General features: G+C 32.7%; 1 protein-coding gene and 1 non-coding gene across 2 annotated transcripts in view; both read right to left on the bottom strand.

Annotated features, from left to right (window-relative positions):
- The window catches only part of Ent1 (Equilibrative nucleoside transporter 1), a 466,176-nt gene that overhangs the window by 103,325 nt on the left and 346,290 nt on the right, over positions 1–16,561 (bottom strand). The window lies entirely within an intron of this gene.
- TRNAL-CAG (transfer RNA leucine (anticodon CAG)) lies at positions 6,919–7,002 on the bottom strand. Its single transcript has one exon. It is a non-coding gene; the product is annotated as a tRNA-Leu (tRNA).

Genomic DNA, 16,561 nt, shown 5'->3' with positions numbered 1-16,561 from the left:
TATGAAAAAAATAACTGCTCAGTGCCGCCATTTTTAGCCAGAAAATCATAAAAAAAATAAACAATATGTATTAGAACTCTTGAATAGCAAATATTAAAAAAAACTCGATAAAAATGATAATGGCCATAGTCATTTTATTTGGTGGAGATGGCGATATGCCTTGCAATGGGCACCTATGAACAGCGGAGGCGAGAGGGAAATTCCCTAAAATTAAAATTTATGTACACCGTACAACAAAAGCGTAATAACTCCATTGAGTTAATAATAAAGTTTATTTGAATTGTGTCGAAATTAATCAGGTCGCAGGTTCGTTTCTAAGTAATCGTGAAGCCGTAAAGCTGATCCCGTCTTATTTAGCAATTATATTGGAATTACTTACAAAATATCAGTTTAATAATGCGTACTCTTTTGTAATATTACTACGTAACGTTTATTTCATCACTAGAGGAACTTTCTGCACATTTTAACGCTATTATATACGAGAAATAGTTTTGTTTTAATTTTTCGTGATATTACTCTTGAATATTCAAAAGAAAAGAATATAATTCAAAAGAATATGACAATTTTTAAAACATATTAATATCACTTTATTACGATAATGTATCTTATAATTATAATTTTTTATAACTTAAATAAATATTTTTACTAAAAACTTACTTTCTATTATATTTATTGTGTCGATAATGTTACAACGAAATTATGTAAGTTATACACATTTGATATGGGCATGTATAGGATTGGATCCGTTTTGTTAACTTTTAGTAAACGTGCATCGAAAAAGTGTACACTGCGATTGGAAATAGGTGTAAAAGCATTGAAGAGGAAAAGTAGCTTTAGTAGCTCTTCGTCATTGAAGGCACAGGACTCTAGCTCCTGCAAAGATATCTATGGAGGGATATACCATAATCGCCATGCTTGGCAGCCGACTTGGCAATCGCCAAGTCGGCAGTGCAATTGCATTGTGGTTTTATGGTACGCAGAGGATGCTGCTGCCCATAATCTGAAAACTTACTTTGAGAACAGTGTTAATTATATATAATTAATGCACAAAGTATGAATTATATATAATACTCTATTCCGAGAATTGAACCGGCGATCCAAGTCTCAGCCCTTTACCGAGAGGCTACCACTGCTCAACTGTAACAAACTTAGTACTGTTTAAAAATTATTTCTAATGACAGTTTTTTTTTATTGAATTCTGATCGCAGTTCACAAGAAATAAATAAATGTAGCGTATTTTACACTCGACCTACGATCGCAATTTTCAGTCTTGTGCCGTAAGGCTACCACTGCACACCATCTTGGAATATACCTAATCTTCTTAGAGAAAGGGTACGGTAGAAGCTTGGTGGAACTCAAAAATATCCATTACATTTTTGGGCTATCTACAAATCGGTTTCAAAGTACGTGTGTGGATTTTGATTTTATATTTTTAAAAAAGTACATATATTTTAAACTGTACGCAAATCTTTTTTTTTAATATACAAGGGCATAAATTTTCAGGGGAGTTTAGTACTGGCCACAATTTAAGTAATAATTTTTTTAAGATAAAAATGACTTTTCCTATGAATCGAATTTTATGTTGCTCCATTTTTATGATAACTAACTTTTACTTCTGTAACTATTTAGTATTTATAGAGTGAACTAAAATAAAAGGCGTCTGATTATAAATACACTTGGAAGTTATTTGATGTTTTTTCATCGATTACTCATAAAAGTTAACCAGAGAGTAATGGAGAGGGCTATGCTTATTTTGCTGCTAGAACAGACACGAGGAAATCCGAAGGAGAAGTGAACGACGTAGCTCGAATAATTTTTCGCACAAAGCAGAAGACAAAGAAGTTTTCAAATGGTGACTACGATCCGGTTAACGCGTCGAAGGTAGAACACAACTATGTGAACTAGCAGTATCAACAAGGTCTAAATGCAGGCATCGCAAATCCGATCATTGGAGCGATATTTTGGAAAGATCTATTCCTTGTAGATTGTATATTAGTTGCAACACTGGTGATGAATGAAACTTATATAGCAGTATAAAACAATATAGCACTATAGCATTGCTATAACAGCTATACTGCTATAGCACTGGGACATTGCAATTGAGCGCAGAAATACCAATACATAGGTAGTAAACGAGTCTTTTGTTGTAACAAACAAACATCCGCTTAGAATTAATCCGCAATATGTGCACTGCGCCGCGGGTTGCTTTAACATTCAAAGGCCGGCATTGTATTCGCCTTTAACTCATCGATAGCTCTAAATATAACTCCATTTACAACTTCGACCGTCATAACGGTTAGGGTGAACAGAAATTAAGAAATTTTGGGACAACATTTTTAAAATACCAAGCGATGATTTTCATAAGTCGATAAGCCGTGTGAAGATTCCCACAATACTTTTTTTGCTTCACTTATTCTCCAACAATGTTTCTTTTTATTCTGAATACGTAGCGTATTCAGATTGGTGAGGGATAAAAGAAGTCAATTGTTATTAATTCATATATGACCTTTCCAAAAACCAATGGTTACAGAAATAATAAATGACGTAATATTTAAAAGCGTTTTGAAAAAATCAGATTACTTTATGATAAAATAAATTATTTTTTGACGGTAAACAATTCAGAATTAGGACTGCTAGAAGTTACTAGCTTCTCGCATCTAATCGAAAATAATAATAATTAATGTAATAAAAAAGTGTGATTACTTTATATTGATCGACAATATATATAAAAACTTTAAACTTTTTGGTGGCAAATAAGCTAAACATTTACCTCACAAACACCCTGTATACTTTCTTATTTACGTTATATTTATATTCAATCTAGCATAGATTAAGCTTGACACGGTTCTATTTTTTAATCTTCCCTTCTAGACACAAAGTAATGTAAAATATTGAAAAGAAATATTTAAAAATAGAGATGAGTAAGTCTTGTTTAGATTTTGTGATGAAATTATTAAGATCACATTATAGATGGCTACGCAAGAACAGTCATCATGGCTACGTACGGAAAGCCTATACGACACAATTGGTGTCTCTCGGCAGACATGATAATGATGTAGTCTCACAGCGATTTTATTTAGTGTTATCTCGATTTCAATATCAGAAACATGGTCACCATAGCTGCATAACAGTATTTGCACGTGCGCCGGCGCATCACCGGAACAATATGGCAGACATCAAAGGGTTCGCCGGACGCGAACCGCCGCCATTTTCTCGCGACAATAAAAACCTACGGGGTGTCTGTCGAAGATCGAATTACATTTCAGAAATTACTTCAGTCTCATATATATCTACAGTGTAGATGATTCTATGCGAAATATTTATGTATTACAGTCCAAATTGTAGCTTTGACTCTCGGAAGACATGTTTTGAATGATTTTGTAACTAGTTTATTCATATGCGTAAAAGTTTTAAAGTGTTGAATGTATATGATATTTGTCAGCAAAAATCATCAAAGCTTATCATCGCTCTGAAATAAGTAACATTATTTGTTTTTGTTGGAATTCGATAGACCAATAACTTCTGGCCGTACAAAGTATGCGGCGACAGATACTTAATTGTAATACACAATAATCTGAATTATGGAAACGCTTTTCCTTGCTGTCTTACCATTACTTTGTTATTATATACTTATAATTACCTCTATAATTATTGATTTGTGTACAGGTTGTACCGTACAATAATTGAGAGCGAATGAGTTATACATTACTCCTCTAAAGCCTTTACAACTACAACTTGGTGAGCGCCAAGATTCAGTGCTTTGAACATCGGAGAAAAAAGACCAGTTTATACGTAGTCTATATACTCCGATTTTGAGTGTGCGTCGGATTTACGTGAATTTATTACCCCATCTCCTTTCTTCCTTCGGACATCAAGACACACGGATTCACGACATTCGTACATGGTTGAAATTCTTCCAACCCACACTACTCGCCTCGTTTTTATATTACTTTTACAGTGCAAACAGCTAAGGTATGGAACATGCTGCCGGCATTGTTCTTTCCAATTAACTACAACTTGGGAGTCTTCAAGTCAAGAGTGAAAAGGTTTCTTCTAAGCAAGCATGTAGCGTCGTAGACCTCGTCATAACTTAACGTCAGGCAAAACAAAGGTTTTATTTTTATTTGCCTACAGACGTTAAAAAACTATAAAAAAGTATAATTAACGCACGAGGAAAGTTAAAAGTTATAATAACACTTTTGTTTTTCAATATAAAACCACAGAATAAATTAAAATACAGGTTTACGTCAATCAAAACCAAAAAAATCGCGTGTCAGGATGTAATCAAATATAAAGTAACATGTACCATGAAACGTTACAAAGAATATATAATCATATCAAAATCAAAAAAATGAAGTACAAAACTTACTTTAATAAGTCGTCATTATTTTAACTATAGAACATCCTTTGATGAACACTGCCTCCCCCAGAGATTTCCAAAAGGACTGGTAACAGCCTGTATCCGTCTTTCGAAAATCTTAACAGGGTTTTTCTTCCTCATATTCTACGATAATTGTTTCAAAAACTTTCCTTCTTTCTCCCTCTCTTTTTCAACCTTCATCATTTTTCTCTTTCTTCCTTCTTTCGTCCTTCATATTTTCTATCATTCCCACAGCATTTATTTACACTACGTTTATGCATCCATTCATCGCCACATTTCTTAAAATTTTAATTATTTATATTTCTAATCGACAATTTTTATTTTTATTTTTATTTTATTTTTTATTTTGTGTTATATTATTCAATGCTATTATAGCTTTCTCTCTTTATATGTAACTATGTCTTCTCAATATTATAAATAACTAAATATATTACAATGTCTTCTCCTATCACGGTTTTGTTATGCTTTATTACATCACTAAACCTCACAAAATTGCAGATGTCCGCCACATTCTCTTTTCTTCTTCCAAGAGGGAAGCGATGCTGCTTCTAGTAATCTTACCAACAAGTACCAACAGTTACCTACAAGTTTATCTGTTCACCTAATATATACTACTGCTGTTTGCCGGTCTGCGATCTCCATTCCAAAACCTTAAGGTCCCAGCGGCCTGTTCTGCGCGCCATGTTGCTTGCCCAGTGTCATTTTAATTTGCGCACCTGCTCGTCTACGTCGGTTACGTTCGTCTACGGACATCTATTTTTTGCCACGATCTCTTAGAGAAATCTCGAGTAATCAAGTTAATATTTATAAATAAAATATTAAATCTATAAATATAAATGATTGCTCTGAAACATGTTAATTTTTTTGAGAACAGTGATTTGAATTTGATAAAATATTTTAATAATTGAAAATTATAACAGCTTATTTGTCGGGACAACTAAAAAGTCTTGTGTCCCAGAATATTTATCTATACAGACTTGTAGGATTATCTTTTTTTATAATGAGGCCTCCGCTATTGGGACGTCTCCTTCCACCCCTATTTTGTTGGGAACAGGGTTTTTTATTTTTTAACAATTTTTTCACATGAATTTTTTATTTTCGTCCTCGTCTTCCATAGTTCACAATATCTTTTTTTCTTCCTTCTATCATTCCATAATTCCATCTTCCTTTCTCAATCATTCCATTCCTTTCATCCATCCTCGAACACTTCATTTGTATTTTCTATTGCAGTATCACAGCTTTATTTACTTTATTTATTTTTCTCATGTACATCAATTTTAATTTTTTTTTAATTTCAATAAATCTATCTTAATAAGATTAAATATATAATAAGACTTACAATATTTTATGTTTAACTATGTTTTATTCCTATTAATTACATATTGTGCCACTTGTAGGATTATTGATATATCACACTTTACATTAGGCACTCATATTTAAAAAGTAAAACAAAATTGCATACAGGTTGATTGGAAATAGATGTAAAAAATGGTAAACAGGTGTATTAGAGGGTGAATGTATAGTTCATTTGGCAACAAAAAGCGTTAAAACTTTTACGCCTATTTTCAACCACCATACATAAATTGGTCACTCTGAAATATGTTACGTTAATTTATTTTTTTATATGGGAATGTAACAAGCCAATAGCTTCTGACATTAAAAATCTACAGGGAGAAAAAAAACCAATTATTAATTTTAATATGAAATGATCCAAATTTTGAAGACGCTTTTTTATAATATGATTTCATTATCTATAATTTCTGAAACCGTTGATTTTTGAATAGGGTTGACCATACATTATTGTAACAGCAAATAAGCTGTACATTGAGCAGCGAAATTGCGGCGGCATGGGACCGGAACTTGCATTCGTAGGTTTGATACCCGGTATACAACCTTATATAATTCACATTTTGTGCATTAATAATATAAGATTGCCACTGCTCACAAACAAGTTTCCAGAGGATTGGCAGCAGCATCATCTGCGTACCACAATACCACGTAATAATCGCCAACCCGCCTACAAAGCGTGGCGATTATGGTATATCCCTCATAGATATCTTTGCGGAAGGCCTAAGAGACGACTAAGAGTTTTACATACACCCCTTTAATGTTTTTACACCTATTTCTAATCATCCTGTACACATTTTTCAATTTACGTTTACTAAAAATTAACACAATGGATACAATCTTATACATTCTCATATCACATGTGTATCACTGACTTTATTTTCTTACGATATCATGGAAACGATAAATATATCAGAACATTCTTTTAGTTATTGTGTAAATATAACTAGCAAAGCAAATGTGAATCTACTGCAAAGAAAATAAGAATGAATTTTGATTGATAAGTTCGTGTAATACAATTTCCGCATCTACAGTTATAGGATAACTTACGTTATTAACGACAGAGAGATCATTATGCAGAACATAATACTAATAATCGCAATTAAAATAACACACCGCATTATTTTAATTGCGATTATAATATAAAAATGTTTATAACCCCGATTTTCGTAAAAGATTGTAAAAATGTTTGTCAGAAGTGGGATTCGAACCCACGCCCACAGAAGTGGACTGCGACCTGAACGCAGCGCCTTAGACCGCTCGGCCATCCTGACATATTGTTACATTATAAATATTTAATTTTACTTTTAACCAAACAATTCTTTATTTTACAAATAACATTTAATTTACATATTTACCAAGCAAGTCATACTAACAACTTGATCTCCAAATAACACACTATTACCACCAGTACTTTTTACAATAAACTATTCTTTCGCGTTCGAATTTAAATTCGAACGCCGTTAGCGATGCGGTGACTGCCGTTGCCTTAGGGTCGAACTTTACATCATTTCGATCACTCTAGGCTAAAATCTTTATCGTCATAAAGAATTGGCATATACGTACCCGGGTGGTAGAAATAAGAAGGCACAGAGAACAAATACGTGCCCAGCTGTTAACTCACCCCCACATGTTAATCGCAAACCTCGAATTATATTTATACTGTTCAGGTCGTCCAAAAAAACCTGTCTGAGATTATTGTGGGCTATTTTCTGATTATGGTGCGTTTGTAGCCCTGGTTGCATTTACTCGGCTGCTATTACAGGGAAGCCTTTAATTCTAAGCTTTTATTCTAGTTATTAGTCGTTTCATGACGTACACACGTATTCACTGTTTACGATCCTAAGTAGATAAAAATATAAATAAACATGAGAAATTTCATTAATTAGTTTTAAGTATTTTAACACGTTCAAAAAATTAGTTACATTTTTTTAACTTATTTGTTTTAACATTTTATCACAAGGATAAATATAACCTATAATCTTAACTGGTAAACATAATTATTTCGAATTCGTTTAGGTATAATATCTGATGTCTTGAAAGCTCAATCAGTACAATGCCAAGTTATGGTTTCAGCAGGACAGTGCTTCTGTTCATATATAGAATGCTATTATGGAGATCGTACGAAAGGTGAGCCCAAGAAGAGATCAATCAAAGATTGGTGACAATTGATTTGTTATAATGAGAACATCTCAAGAGTAGTATTTTATAATTCTCCAAATACAAGACGCTGTGTTGCAGGCGTGTTTTTGTGTTAATAATTATCAATAAAAAAAACATTTCTTCTTTTTAAAAATACATGCGTCTATACAAAACCTTCATTGTTTTTTATATAATATTAATGTAATTTTAATTATAGTTTACTGTTTATTTATGTTCAATATTCAATAAAATATTTATTACACTTTATTAATTCTTTTATTATTTATGGTCAATAATAAATATGTAATAAATAAAAAATATTTAACCATGTAAAATAAATTGTAAAAATATTTTTTATCGTAATTTGTCAATTTTTACAAAGAATCTGCGGTTAGCATTGTGTTGAATTAAATTGAAAATATAATTATGAACTGACTGTCTCCACAACCAGGAGAAAGTTTACCTCTGAGTAATTCAATCAGATATTCATTTGATACTACTATCTAACGAATACCGCAGTGTTTACACGTTTCCGCTTTAAAATTGAATTGTATTTATTTATCGCAGAACATTCTAGATCTTGTTTCAACTTACAAAAATCTATCATTGTTTATGTACATATTTATACACATACTATAGTTGATTCGACGAATTTCATTCCGTCCCGTGTTACCAGTCTGTCGTTAGAGTGATCTGATTTAAAAGATAAAATTAATTTAATCAAAATTGGAACTTTTAACAGAACTCTTACTGATTCTCGACTTATTATCTGTTTTTTTAACCTAATTTATTTTTTACTATACTCTGCTTCGCAAGGTATTGTAGTTGTGGATAAGAAGAAGGAAGTAACTCCACAGAAGCAGGAAGAAACTATTGATTCAATTAATAAACAATTATTTACAAATATATGTTTTCTATATAGTACACTGGAAGACTTAAAAATAATAAGGAGATTATATTTTTAGCGCTTTATTGTTAATACACGATATTTTTATTGTATCTTAAGACTTTTTCATTTTCAACGTCAAATTATGAGTAATTATATATATATATATATATATATGTGTGTGTGTGTGTGTGTGTACATATTTATATTTATATAACAGTAATGAGTAATTACGACTCGATCTGTTTCCGGGGCCGGCCTTCCGCCCCTTCGCTGCGGAGAGCGTGGAAGATCCGAGGTTAAATCAGTATCCTTCCTCAAAATGTTAAGTAATCCACGCTGCAGTCCCAAACCGCACACACAACACACCATACGCTTATACGCACAGACACAAAATTGACAAGTCTACAATCTAAAAGCTCTCTCGTTTTGATATAAAAAATAACGACACGTACTGGTTGTCATTTTTAAACCAAAATATATGATGCAGTATTATCGTACAGAGGTCACCCCTTGATCTACGACTTTCCTTTAACAGATAACATCTTCACTAGAACTCGTTATCTCACTGAAATGTCACAAGTGCCAAAATAGGGGAGTATGGGGCCAAATGACACACAATTATATTAATAATAAATGTATAAGCAGTCTGAAAAGTTTAGTAATAAATAAACCTTGTTATCATGGAACATTGAAGTCAAATTATGGAAACGTGATAGTAGTTGGTACAGTTTGATATTTATTATACGTAAATTATTTTATTATAAGTTTGATATTTATACAAAAATGACAATAACAAAGTACAACATTGCTATTTATGGTTTCGAACTTTCAAACTTATATATTAATAAAATAAACTGAATAGTATTTCTAGCTATTATATTTATCAGCCGATAGAAACCTACTGCAAGGAATAAGGCTATTTCGAAGATCGCCACTGCTGTGTCTTGTACTACCCTCATCCAGTAACTTGTCGGGACCTTGACAACGTCGTCAGTTGACATATTGCGGGGACTACCCACCGCCTAGCCACCGCCACTCCAGACAAGCAATTCTTCGACCTCGATGCTGATCCTGGTTCTTCTAAGGATCTCCTCATAGCGTAGCATAACCCTCTTCATTGCTCTCTGGGAGAATTTGAGCATTCTTATAGCGCCTATCGTAAACGATCACGTCTCAAATCCATAAATATTCACTGGCAACACACACGGGTATTTTAGACGACAAGATATTATAGACATTAAAAATTTATTCTTTGTTTCTCTGTTTGCTTATTCTTTCCGAGGTAAGTTCGATCCAAATCAGTTAGATGTTTTTATTTATTATTGTATTATATATTATAATACGCCGTATATGTATTATACCATATTTATTAAAAGTATATATCTTGTATAAATATGTATGTATATATGTAAGTTTTGTACAAGTTAACTACTCATTATATTTTCTTCTACTTTTTCCATACTACGGTTGTCTGTAAGAGATTGCCTTGTGTAATAAGACCGCCCATTTTACTTTTTTGTTTTTTGTTATGGAACTATTAAATACATCCTAGCGTGTAATATGTAATAAAGAATAATAAATAAAGTACAATAAAATAAATAGGTATTATAATAGTATTCCAAATAGCCCAACTAACCCCTATTTAGTTACTAACATTTCACTGCTGTAAGATAACGAGAACTAATCATGACTGTAGCTTTGTTTTACAGAAGATATTACGAACTTCGATTTCGTAAAACATTAAAATTTACTTACAAACAAATGCTTCTTGTTTCACATTTATATCCCGCCGATCTCCCATAATAATGAACTATTCAATGTGTTCTTTCCAGTCTTCACAATAGACATATTGTCCACAGAGTGCTTCTATTATGAAAGCTTCAATGGTTAATGCAAGATGACTATACTTGCGATAAGGTCTAATGGATGTGTCATATACGTGGATAAATCTTTTAAGCGTAGCGTAGTAGAACGTATAAAATTAATTCTAAAGCAAATTATTTTATTTATGAATTTCTGAATTTATTTTTAAGTATACGTTACTAAATACAGTAATACCCCGCTTTACGCGACCCCGTTATACGCGGTTTCATTATAACGCGAATTGCAAATTTCGCGCTCAAATGCCTCGAATTACGCGAAAGAGTGCGTATAAATATAATGAGTCATCAACTTCTCTATGGTGTCTTGACCATCTTTCAAACAATTAAAAACAGTGTTGGGTGTTATGAACGTATTTTACAAGAACGTAAACAAAACGTTACCCAAAAGACAATAGAAGTATTTTTCCGTAAAAAATAAAGAGTATGTATTGCATAAAGTGTTCCTAGAATTAAAGTGATTGATTAAAATGATTTGTATTTTTTGTAATAATTTTTGACTATGTTTAATTATAAACCTCGTTATACGCGAATTTCAGTTAACGCGATTTTTTTTTGGAACGTATCCCTCGCGTAAAGCGGGGTATTACTGTACGCAAGAATCTATTTTTTAAATGACGCCCACTGCAAGAAATAGATAGATAGATCGTCACGGTAATTGACCCTACGTTATCCGCATCTAGCGACTTCGTGACCTTAACAATTTCATCGGTCCACTAGATGGAATGTTAATGTCAGCCAATGGACACCGCTTCGCACCTAGTGCCCCGCATTCTGCCATTTCAGAAGCGATCCTTCGAGCTAAGTCAGTGTCTTGAGTCTTTTTCAGATCTCCCGATTTCTGATTCGATCTCGCAGCGAAATTCCAAGCATATCCCTCTCCATTGATCATGGGATTATTCTGGATGCAGGCCGCTTTCTACTGATCTTATTGGAAAACTGTACAGGAGATCTATGTCCAGAAGTCGACGTCTAGCGGCTAAATTGCTGATATGCATACAATATTTAGACATGCACCGTTATTCTTGTTACAGGTAAGAAATAATTACCAGAAAAGGTGGAAAAATTCTCTGTTTTTGTCTTGTCGTCATAAACTTTAATATACGTGTATCCGGCATGTTTCGCTATTAAATAGAATCCAACCAATATTTTTATTTAATTGTTTATCGTTAACATTATTACTTCTGATGTGAATGAAAAAAACTATTTATTTAAATTAACGAAACACTCTTCTGATTAAAGCTTGAAACAACGACTTCGGTAAATAGGTCCTTTCTTTGGCTGCTTGGCAACCTTTAGTCGGCGCTCCTAGTTCTGAAATCGCTCATCACTCTATTTTAATGTCATATATCCTCCATAGCATAAGAGCCAAAAATAACAATTATCTGCACCCCCTATACGTAATAAATAAATTTAATAAAGACATCGCAAGCGTTGGTCACCCTAACCCTCGTGTAGAGTACTCAATGGCATTCTTTTTCTTACTAGAATATACCCATTACGTATTTTGGCAAACTGTTAATTTCTTCGATCTTGTATTAATATTTTATTTGCCGAACTAAATAGTTTGTTATATTGTGTTATGTATAAGGTATTGGCAAGTGCCAATGTTAAAATAACGTAACCAGAAGAGCGCCACTCGGGAACAAACTCTATATAAAATATTAAATTATGTACAAGCTGATTGGTTACAGGTGTCTAGATTTCAAGAGGTAATATAAAGCTCATTAGCCAAGCAAAAAGTTTTAAAGCTTTTACGTCTTTTTTGGATAACCTGTTATAAAGTGATCACTATGAAATATGTCACAATTTATTTTTTCTATATGAATGTGACAAATCTATAACTTCTGGCAGTATAAAGACTGATGAGATGGATATAATAGATAATAGTTAATTTTAATATACAGTAATCCGAATTTGGAAATCGCTTTTTCATATATTAATTACATTTTTTATTATTTCGGAAATCATTGAATTTTGGATAACATCTACCATAGGTTAATTGACAACATGAAGCCATAAGTTCACGTTTACACCAGTTTAAGTTTCACACCGGTAATCAATCACTTAGGTGATACAGTTATAACTTTAGTTTTGTGATGATGTTTATGTATGGCAGCAAAAGACTGCATCTTCGAAATAAAAACATTTTTACGTGATAAATGTAATTATGGTAGTATCAATAAGTTTCCCTCTAAGACAAAAAATGATGCTCGACAGGTAGTGAAATTATGAATGCTGGCAACTAGAGAAGTCAAAGTGGTCGCCTAGTAGAAACACCAGGATCAGTCGATAAGTCACTAGACTAAAATTCAACAAAAGTGCAAAATCTGACGATAGAGAGGGAGACTTGCATGTTAAATAGACATAATACAAGTGCTTGCCAGGTAAAGATACCAAAAATCGATCACTAGATAAAAGGACATAAAATGTTCGAAAAGTAAATAGATCCACAAACGTTTCCCAGATAGAAAGTTCAACACCTACTACACGCAAAATATACGCTAAATACTTCGTTACGTCATACTGTACATACATCGCATCGTTGTGGGCATTCTTTGCATGCGATAAGCATTCAGCTTTATTGTTTTATAATACGTTTAACATAGGAGTTGAATTTTTGCAGATTCATAAGAATAATAAATAGGCTATTAAAAAGCTAATGTGTTTCGCCAACGAACTACCGTATAAAATATGACGGTTACATTAGGAGGGCCGGAAAGTAATGTTGTTTCTGCGCATGTCAATATTTGAATGTCATTTGGTAGATCATTACGTACTCGGAAGACGTTGTATACTAGATAGCAAAAGGTTGTTGATAACAAAGGTGTATATAGTTGATTAGAAATAAAAACTTGTGTGAATGTGAATTTAACTTAAGAACGCGATATTACTTTCCGTTCCTCCTTACAAGTAAATCATGATTAAAAATTAAATTAAGTAAGGGTAAAAAGTTTTAGCCCCATTAGTGAAGAATCAACAGCATCTAATAAAAACAAATAAATTAAATGTGATGTATTAAAACTGTGATTAATATCCCTATAAAAGAATTCATAAACAAAAATCTGTGATAAACTGCAATAAAAAAACCAAATTGCAGTAATGAGGATGGATGAATGGGATAGAATAGAAGAGAAAAATAGATAGAATTGTAGACTGAAAGAACGGAAAGATAGATAATGTAATGCATGGAAGAAATGTATGGTCATAAAAAATGAAATGTTAAAAAATAATAAAAGAAAGATGAAATCCCTGTTCACACACACACACCCAATAGCAGGGGCCAAAATAAAAACAACTGAATAACTTTGAGATCCTTTGTCGGCATCAAATGTACCTTGATATTAATTGATTTAGTAACAATGTGATAAACCAACCATTCTCTGTGTAATCCTTATACGTTTCAATTCTAAAGAAAGAATGGAAAGTCCAACAATGTCTCGCCATTTTAGCTTCACATACAAACCGTTGATTACGTGATTGTCTTTTCGTACCTAATGCTATAAATAAATAAAGCCGCATTTAAAATAGTTGCTTAGGTTGTCTCACTATTGAGAACAACTTTACCATCAGAATCATGCCAATTGTCTTGATGTTCTAAATTCAAACTCTAATTCAATGCAAGCTACGATAGACTTTTTACTCTTCTTTTTTAACATTCATCTTTAGATATATACAAATCTAAGATTGAAAATTTGCATTGTATCAATCTGATTTAACATAATGCGTACAATTTCTCTTCCATAAAACTATAGGAACTTGATCATGATTGTTTTATTTTCTATAAGATTTTCTTTTGTTATATTTAATTGTGTATTATACCCGTTTACGCAAATGCGTTCCAAATGCAGCACCATTTATTAAATTTTCGTCGTTTCAGCCCATAAACGCCCCAAAGATATGTATGAGGGGATATAACATAATCGCCACAATTGGCAGGCGTATTGGCTGTGCAGTGTGATATTAAAGTAGAAGATCAGTAGCAGAGAATGCTGCTGCTCATCTTCTGTAATCTTGTTTGTGAGCAGTGGCAATCCTATATAGCTAATGAACAAAATGCGACTTACGATCGGAAAGACATTCGTCTACCACTTGGCTACCGTTGCTCATTGTGTTAATCGATAATTACGAGTATTTTATATTAGTTAAATATACATAAGTATATTACATGTAATCAAAAAGTAAGCTTACTCGTGCAATACATAGTTGGAAAAAGTTATTTGTGGCTATTTGCTGTTACTGTGTTATTTTAGCTTAATATTCTTTTACCTTTGATACAATCTATGATTATCGACAATATCTGGTTGAGAAGTACCATATCGTGAAGTGTACATAAAAGTCAAATAATATAATTCAAGTATGTGTTTATTACATAAAGCAACGTCGACTAATTAGGAAAAATAAATAGGCAATTAAGACCAGCTAAACCTAATCTAAACAGATAAATAAAATTGGAGTGTCTTTTTGTAATACTAAAATAACTGCTTTTTAATATATGAATATGAATATGTATACGGTATATACACCAAAATTACTTTTTAGAAAAATTCTTAATCCAAACAAAATTGATTAACTAAATATTATTTTTTGTTAAATTCAGTCAGGGACACAGCTAGTTTAGAGTAGAATATAGATAGTCGACAAATAAATTATATTTAAGTATCAGAAACTATGATCAGTAAATTATTTAAGATTAAAACTTCCAAAAATCCCGGAGAAAAAAAAAACAACATTTACGCTCCCATACTTTTCATAACACGTACTTTATATTTACACATCGAATTCCCAAAAAATTACAATACGTTATTTAATCTGAAGTAGTTATTTCATCTTGCATTTTTTTTGACTCATTGTCACAAATACCATCGTCTATATATCCAAAAAATATCACGTGTTCCAATGTAATAATAGCAATATAACATGACACGTATCAACCACACCAAATTAATGAAGGCACATGTAAAGGTCAAAACAGTAACATATTCTATTACCGTCAATAGATTAACTGGATATGTAATAACTAATGTTAGTTACCATTGTTTTCCTGCTTATTTTCCCCTATTGATTTTAGTTTAGCATATTTCTTGAAAGTATATTCTTCAAAGAATACTTTAAAAATATTATTAAGGTTCGAAACGTTTAAGAAAGATACCAATTGGTCGAAGTACCAACTGGTAGTCTGACCAGAGATATTAGATTTTATATATCAAACAACAGAAGAGATACAGCTGGTTGACAAACAGAACAATTACATACAGAACAAGCTAAAGTCATAAATGTCCAATTTTTAATGACTAATTAGACTCTTTCAAGAATTAAATAAGGTGGATTGTTATCCACCTCTGTTGTTCAGAATTTTAAAGTCCAAGCACTACCGAAGACTGTCAAAAGACGATAGACGCACGACTGGCTGCTTTTAACTGGTGCTATTGGGAATTTTAGAGAAAGGCCTAGGTCTCGCAGTGGAATTCCTATAGCTGAATGATAACTACTTACATACCTTTGTTCAAAAGTAGCTAAACTATTCAGGGTTATTGGTTCAAAGTGTAAGAAGGGTGAATATATGTTTCGCCTTCCCCAAAACTCGCCACGATGATCAGTCCAGTGCTGCCCGCGTTCAGCCACTTCCAGCGACCTAAACTATATCATCGGTTCATCTAGTCTAACCACGACGCGTCTACTAGCTCATGGTTGCCACTCGAAAACCTTTCTTCAAAACTCCCACTTCAGACGAACAATTCTTCGAGCGACGTCGGTGATCTTGATTCTTCTGCGAATCTCCTCATTTCTGATTCTATCTGGCAGCGAAACTCCGAGCATAGCCATACACATTGGTCTCCGAGTAACCTCGAACCTTCCTATGAGGCCCGTTGTATGTGACCACGTCTCGAAACCATATGTCATCACCGGCGACTCACATTG

Source organism: Battus philenor, unplaced genomic scaffold (genome assembly GCF_028537555.1).
Source record: "Battus philenor isolate CCGP_79_NKW_IND1 unplaced genomic scaffold, ilBatPhil1.0.hap1 SCAF_12, whole genome shotgun sequence".
NCBI lineage: Eukaryota > Metazoa > Arthropoda > Insecta > Lepidoptera > Papilionidae > Battus > Battus philenor.
Note: the sequence above shows the minus strand (reverse complement) of the source record. Positions and strands in the feature narration are given on the sequence as shown.